Source organism: Lactuca saligna, chromosome 8, assembly GCF_052625555.1.
Source record: "Lactuca saligna cultivar CGN05327 chromosome 8, ASM5262555v1, whole genome shotgun sequence".
In the NCBI taxonomy this organism is placed as follows: Eukaryota; Viridiplantae; Streptophyta; class Magnoliopsida; order Asterales; family Asteraceae; genus Lactuca; species Lactuca saligna.
In genome coordinates this window covers 110206665-110215124 of record NC_136424.1, presented here as the reverse complement: position 1 = coordinate 110215124, position 8460 = coordinate 110206665, and the positions used below count along the sequence as shown (strand labels likewise).

The 8460-nt window shown below is 28.5% G+C and overlaps 1 pseudogene across 1 annotated transcript; it reads left to right on the top strand.

The window, feature by feature from the left end:
* Positions 1-2499: 2499 nt before the first annotated feature.
* On the top strand, positions 2500-7113 carry LOC145010008 (wax ester synthase/diacylglycerol acyltransferase 2-like; annotated as a pseudogene). Its single transcript, XR_013663852.1, has 7 exons — positions 2500-2723; positions 2887-3291; positions 3532-3554; positions 3781-3872; positions 3981-4176; positions 6651-6765; positions 6858-7113. The product of XR_013663852.1 is annotated as a wax ester synthase/diacylglycerol acyltransferase 2-like (transcript).
* Positions 7114-8460: the final 1347 nt, after the last annotated feature.

Here is an 8460-nt window from a genome sequence, read left to right as displayed (position 1 = left end):
AAGAGGTAACCCCTAGAGGTTAGAGCATTTAAATAGGACCTAAAGGCCGAGAATTAGGGTTTTACTCATCATCTAAGTCACGTCGTGAACATAAGATGTCATGTCGTGACTTTCATTTAACCATTCACATTGTGACCACCCCAAGGTCACACAGTGAAACTAAAATTTCCATAAAATTATAATTAATGAAACATGTACTAAGAATCAGGAGAACGAATGTTTCAATTTGTTATATTTTCCACTCGTTTTTGTTTTTTAACCTTATTTGTTAGACTCGATATTCAAATCCAAATCATATATTATACTATGGGTTACTCTAAGTTTAATATTTCTTTATATTAATAAAAAAAAACTAAATATAAGGTAATTGTTTTAGGATGGGTCCGTCGAATGTGCTTCAAGTAAGGGTTTTCCAAAACATGAAACTTCTGTTTATACTTAGGGAAAATGACTCTTGAGGGTAATTAACTTTTGCGTTTATACTCATTTGGTCTCTTTCCTTTTTTTATATTCAATATATCATCGAACGTATTGTTTGTGTACACCATAACCCTTTTGACCGACTTTTGACCTGCGATAGCAGTCAAAGGGTTATGGTGAACACAAACAACAAGTTCGATGGTATATTGAGTACAAAAAAAGGAAAGGGACCAAATGAGAATGAACTCAACAGTTGGTTACCCTCCGGAGTCATTTTCCCCGAAAAGTTAAATGAAATTAAAGTTACAAAATTATCAAAGACTGCAACCTTCTTTGGCTATAATGTATATGAAGAGCGTTTCAAAGGGGTATCCTTGTTAAAACATGGTCTATGTTATGCTTACTATGGTTAGCTGTCAATACCTCTCTGCAAAAAGATATGACTGTGTATGAGAGATATATTTATCAGCATAAACGTTTACCTCAAGGTATATTATGGTGATGTGTCTACAAAAGCATCATGATATTGTACATATTGATGTTGTATCTTATCCATGAATTCGATCTTAAAGCTAAGTGAACTCAAAAATCACAGCACTTGTGATTCCACTCGTTTGTAGAGTTGTCTAGAATCTATGATACGATAAATCATTTGATTGGAAATGTAAATGTAGTCATAAAATGTGTCTGCTTAATCAAGATTCCTCTAATAAATATTCAAGTGCATTACAAAGTTGTACATGTATGAATAATGTTCTTTCGTGGGTTATGTTTTGAAGAGAAGTAAGAATGAATCTTATAAAGCCATTAATATCAGTAGGAGATGACGTGAGATTTGCTGTAAATGAGTAAAGGGAAAATGAATCAGGAGGGTAACCAACTGTTGCATTTGTTCCCATTTGGTCCCTTTTTTTGTACTCAATATATCATCGAACTTGTTGTTTGTGTTCACCATAACCCTTTGACCGGCTATCACAGGTCAAAAGTCGGTCAAAAGGGTTATGGAGAACACAAACAACAAGTTTGATGGTATATTGAAAAAAAAAAAAAAAAAGACCAAATGAATACAAACACAAAAGTTAATTACCCTCAAGAATCATTTTCCTTTATACTTAAGGACAATCCTTAAGTTCAGATAACAGTTAATGGAGTTGATTATCGTGAACGGCTTAGCATATTCATTGTTATTTTGAATCAAACATACTCTTGTTGGCGATATAGTTTATGGAAAATTGTTGAGAGTTTCAAAGAATATCAATATAGGTATAATCCATATTTCCATATTGAGCTAAAGATTATATTAGCCAAAGAATGATATTTATATAGAAGGGAAAAGTAAAAGAGATACTCAGTATAAACTTATAAAAAATCCTAAAGTTTGTCAAAAAAAAAAATGTAATTGTTATCCTAAAATCATTTATAGGTGCGTTTAAAACCAAATAATAATAATAATAATAATAATAATAATAATAATAATAATAATAAAATAATAAAAAAGTTTCCAAGTTACTATGAATTAAAATTCACAATAAAACCCTAAAGTTTGCACTTATTTTACGTTTTTGCTTTAAATATTGTTTTTCATTTTTTACGTATTAATGCATAAATACATATTTTATATTTTTAAAAAGTTGTTTAATTAAACATCATATGCACGTTTTAAAAAGATTTATTTCTTATCAACGTTGTTGTTGTTTTTTTTTTCATATTTATATGATTTAAAAGTAAAAATGATTTAGGATAAACCATAACCAATTATAGAAACATCTAAATAAGAATGATATGTAATTAAAATACCACATTATATATTATATTTCTATACAAAAAAAAAAAAAATGTTGAATTTCTATGTTATCATTTATTACACATCTTTAGGTCACATTCAAATGATAGGTTAATTGTTTTCGAGAGTTATGACAAACTAATTAATAAAACTACAATAACTATCAACGTGATGAATCTCAACCACCAATTTTGGCTCTCAAAGGAAAACATTGTTCTTGTTATTTATCTATAGGGTTGAAATGACATAAAAAAAATATTCAAATTAAATATTTTCTCAAAAGATCATGATGTAATTCCAAGTTTGAACCCTCTTAGGATTCGAACCACCAAAAATGGAGAATCAATGAATGGAGAAGACCATGAGCAACCATTGAGCCCTATGGCTGTTATTTCATGAGCCTGGTTCTAATGTCTACATCATTGTCATAATGGGTTCAAAAACAAAAATTCGACCCGATGTTTTCAAAGAAAACTTGGTTCATACTTTCCTTAAAAATCATCGTTTTTCTAGCTTGCAGGTTAAACTCATGTCGAGAGACATTCTTATGTATGCTACGCATACTATCATTAATTATGTCATATACCATGAATTATTTTGACTCATAGATAATAAAATAACTGAAGAAATATCATCTTGTGTTCCTTATGTTGTTTTTTTTTTTCTCATATTTCTAATGCCAGGTATTTGACAAGGAAAATGGGAGCATGAAATGGATCCCGACACATGTAAACATAGATGACCATGTCATTATAGCGAAGCTTGATCATAACATGGAGTCATCTAACAAGTTTGTTGAAGATTACATCTCCAACCTCAGTGGATCTCCTATAGAAAACACAACCTTTGTGGGATCTTCATATCCTCGACATTAAGACTTCGGAAGCAGAAGGCATATGTGTCTTTCGTTTCCACCACTCCCTTGGTGATGGAATGTCTTTGATGAATCTTCTGCTTTCTTGTACACGTAAAATCTCTGATTTGGAGGCTCTCCCTACGCTTCCATCAAATAACAAGCCTAGTGTTACCAAAGTTCCTAGCCTTTCGTCAAGAGATTTATCATTCTATGGAATTCTTTTATTGCTCTTGTGATGTTTGTGTTGACTGCTTTGTTTCTAGAATATACAAAAACACCAATGAAAGGCTCAGAAGGTGTGGAGCAAAGATCTTGATGTTTCGTGATTAGAAGTGTTAGCCTTGATGACATTAAATTCGTAAAAAGAGCTATGAATGCGGTCCATTTCTTACTTAATTTCTTTCTTATGTCTTAACATACCAAAAACATAGATCTGTATACAATTAATGTTTCTTTCAAAAATCTTCATTAGAATTTCTCCCTATCATGTACCTAGTTAGATTTATCTCTAATATCTACAACGTAGTTATGGCATTAAACATTTACATCATTTTACTCTAAATTTATACTTCATTAGAGTTTATATATATATATATATATATATATATATATATATATATATATATATATATACACACACACTTCATACATACATGCATAATATGTGTACGTACTATATCAACTTAAGATTACATCAGATTAACATGACATTTTGTGACAGGTGAAACAGATAGTAATAATGTAGATGTTCCTCGTGACATGCGCCTTCGTGCAACTGTCTTCTTCAACCTTCGAACTAGTACTATGATTGAAGTGAGTATGCCATCATTATACATGTGCATGCATCCTAATTTGTTAATATATTATTTTTCTATACAACTATTTTTAATGATTGTTGATCATTTGGTTATATACGACTAGGATTTCACTGATACGAGTAGACATGGAACATGGGGAAACAAGATAGGTTATTCATTACTTCCATTCAAGATCGTATTGAGAAAAGACCTCTAGATTATATAAGAGATGCAAAGGCCATCATGGATAGCAAGAAAGCTTCTTTGGAGCCCCTCTTCACTTATTCCTTTGCTAACTTAGTTCATAAGATTTTTGGCATTAAGGTACTTATATACTTCCTATCATGTTTTCAAGATTTGACCTTATTTCATTATTATTGTGCTTTGGCCTGTTTATAAGGTTTGTTGTATATTGATTCTCTACTTTTAAGAAATGGATACCAAAAACTCTAAATAGATATTCGTTAGGACGGAATAAATTTATAAACCAATGAAAGTGACAATAAGTAAGCTAATGGAAGGAATAATCACATTCTATACTATTGTGAATTTTATAATGAATAAAAAAAAGCCTTAGCAAGAAGCTAAAATGTGGTTTTTAAGCCATAAATTCCACGGAATATAGAAATTATGCTTCCGATGCACCATCTAATTAAAAAAAACAACAACAATATCATCAAATAATCTATCTTGTCTAGGCCTCGATTGATTTCATGTAGACCACTAGTTTGTGTAGAAAATAGCTTCCGAGATATCTTTAGTGTTCATATTTAACTGAAAATAAAAGAAGTTACTAAGCATGTTTTCATGTATAACTATAAAATAAAATTTATAAATAAGACAAAATTGTTCAAACTCCTTGTTTTGGTCCAGTTACCTATTGGTCGTTTGTTTGTTTCTAATATATTGCCGTTAAAAAAATGTATGTTTAAAATATTACTTTTAATAAAATAGGGTTACAAGGTTTGAGATATATATATATATATATATATATATATATATATATATATATATATATATATATATATATATATATATATATATATATATATATATATATATATGGGTAAAGTGAATATACCTAACAACCTTATATAAGCTTAGGTACCTAACCACATCACACTACGTAATTTTGTATCATATTTGCATTGTAATCACCCAAAGTTCTTAAAATTCAACCTCATAACTTGATTGCTTCCAAAATATTTGGCATTTCACCATTATCTTCCTTCAAATGACATTTTTATATCGGAGACCCCCTGGTGGACTTCATATACTACCGTTACAAATCAAATGGTGTAGGAAAAATATAATGGTGAATGTCTAAAAATCTTTGAAGTAAATCAAGTTAAGGGTTGAAGTTTAAGAACCTTAGACGATTGCAATGGAAATATAATGCAAAACAATGTAGTATAATGTGGTTAGGTACCTAACCTTATATAAGGTTGTTAGCTATATTCACTTTACCCTATATATATATATATATATATATATATATATATATATATATATATATATATATATATATATATATATATATATATATATATAATATGAAATTTTAGATATAATAATAACAAAAATAAATAATTTTAGTTATTTTTGGAGAATAATAAACCGAACAGGAACAATACATAATTCTTCATTCCATTCATACGTCGCAAACAAATACGTAAATTTTATTTTGTCATTTTGTCCTTCATTTCACTTCTCTTTAATTTTTGCATATTAAAAAAGTAAAGGGGTGGGTCCAAGGATATATGGGCCCAAGTCAAAAGAAAAAAAAAAAAAAAAAACCCTTTAATTACCGGTTAAACAACATATTATAAAAATCTTATTGAAATAAATCGCTTTTATAAATTTTTAACTATTAAAAACCTTCCAATATTTGTTTTGATTAAAAGTTTTTTTATTGACCAGTAAACCAAAGTTAATCTCCAATATTTGTTTTGATTAAATGTATAAAACATCATGTAAGGTTTTTAACAGTCAAAATGTAAAAAATGTGAGACTTTCATATAAAAAGTCGTACAAAAGTTTGAAAAAAAAATTAATTCAGCCAAAAAAATATGAATTAAGCAGACAGTTTTTTTTTATTAAGAAATTATATTTTCCTTCTTTATTTCTACATCAGCCTATCTTAACACTTAAAGCACTATTCTTGTTTAATTATTATATCAATTAAATGAGAACGTCCATTATTTTTATAATTTTGGGGTTTTATCTTAAAAAATTCCATAACACAAAAACGAACTCAGAAAACTCGTTTAAGTTAATGTAAGGCGTCTTTCCATCTCATCTAAAGATATATTTGCTTATTATTATTATTATTTTTAATAGGAAAATAATATATTAAATGTATAACAAACTTTATTTTAGGACCAGTTGTGAGGCCCGGGACAATGGCCCAACTTAACAACTATTGGGCCGGGCCTGAGAAAGTAGAATCTTACCGTACATGTAATGTAACTATGTAAGTGGTACTCTAAATCTACTTGCTGAATATTACAAACATTTGATGCTTAATTTGTTTTCCTTAAAATGAGTGACTATGGAAGTTGTCAAATTAATGTTTGAATTAGTTATAAATGATTATGCAGAGCAATCTTTTCAACCAATGTGTTAAGATCGATAATTTATTATATATAACAATTACAATGACCATTTTTTTAAATAAATTATGGCGCAATTAACTTTTCATGAGATATACAACTCAAAACGTAGGTGATAACTTTCATATAATAAAATATAATTGTTGATGAATTATCATTAACTTTCGTTCTAATAATGACAGGTGGCAGGAAAACTAAACACTATGGTTCTCCAATGTTCCTGGACCTCAAGAAGAAATCTCTTTTTTTGGGCATAAAGTAACGTACTTTGCTCCCAGTTGTTATGGACAACCGAATGTAACATCTCACATATCAATTTAATTTCATGTTTAATTTAGGCAAAATCCAAACTCTAATTAACATGTTTTAACAAAAATTAATTATTATAGGCACTCATGATTCATGTGGTGAGTTACGTGGACAAAGTAACATTCGTGATATCTGCTGATAAAGAAACCATACCAAACCCTCATCAGTTGTGTGATGATCTTCAAGAATCATTTCACATCATCAAAGCTTCTGCTAAATCCATAGAATGTCAATGAATAAATAGTGTTTTATATTGATGCATATGTATAATGTATTATATATGTATGTGTGTATTTGTGTTTGTTTGTATGTATACGTATGAATAAACGTAGGCTTCCAAAGTAGAAATGTTTGTACGTGGCATGTATTAAATAAAGATTAATGCTTGATATTTTCTTGTAATGGGAAGTCTGTGGCTGATTTAGCATATATTATCTTTTTGAACGATTGTTAAATTTAACTAATAAAAAAATAGCTTATAAATTAGTTTTTGAAAAATAACTTGGACTAATATCTCAACAAATTTATCCAGATTTTTTTTTTTCAAATATACCTTTTATTAATTATAAAAAACTTTTATATATTAGAACACGTATTCAATTTGATTCTTATACACTTATGCTAACCTCATAATATATTATTTACCTATAACTTTTCTTATTAAAAATAAGTTATCTAATTTTGATCTTACATTTATAATAATAATTATTGTACAACACTAACAGTAAAAAATTTAACAGCAATAGATGTGATGGTTGTTGCCCATAATACGCAAAATTGTCATTATTTGTGAGTCGCCATTAATAGTTTCTTATTCATACAGATATTGTTTTTTTTAATATTCATTGTATTATTTTTCTAGCACCGTTTATACTTAAATCCTCTTTCGAGGTAACTTAGATTTTCATGTTAAAAATCCATTACTTCCATAATACGAAGTTTCATCCGAACCTTAAGCTCAATAAAAATAAATAAATAAATAAATAAAAATAAAATAAAATAAAAATAAAAATAAAAAACTAACGTGGTAACAATAAAGCAGAATGATAAAATATACTTATTTGGTGAAGAATTAGAAGCTGAAATTAATCATCAATCCAGATTGCTCAAACCATAATGCAAAAAATCTAATCTGGTCTAGTCTAAGCATTGAATTTCATCTAATCCAAAACCTAAATCAAATTTAGAGGAATATATGTATAATAATGCATGATCTAAACCTTAAATTGATCATGAGGATCTTCTAGAAATAAAGGGGAAAAAATAGAAAAGAAGAAAAACCTATGTATGTGTGTGGCTGTGTGCATAACTGCGTATTCAAAATCAAAAACACTGCTTTTGTTTTTTGTTTTTTCACTTTTTTCTCTTGGATAGTTGAATACTTGGACATACTTTTAATGGGCCTTTTGGATCTATTGGGCTGAAAAGATACAATATTCATTAAGTAGGTTAAGGTTATTATTTTTGGCTTACAACATAGCTATGGTACATTGGAGTGGTTGTAGGCCCAAACTGTTTTTAGCCAGACGGAAGAATAGTTTTGTATGTCATGTCACGTTTTTGTTAGCTTTGCTTTTTCATTCATTTTGATTCTCGATTAGGATCGATTATATTCTAAAAAAATCAGCAAACATTCATCAAATCCTCAATTACCAATTGATGCTATCCAAAAATTAAAAAATA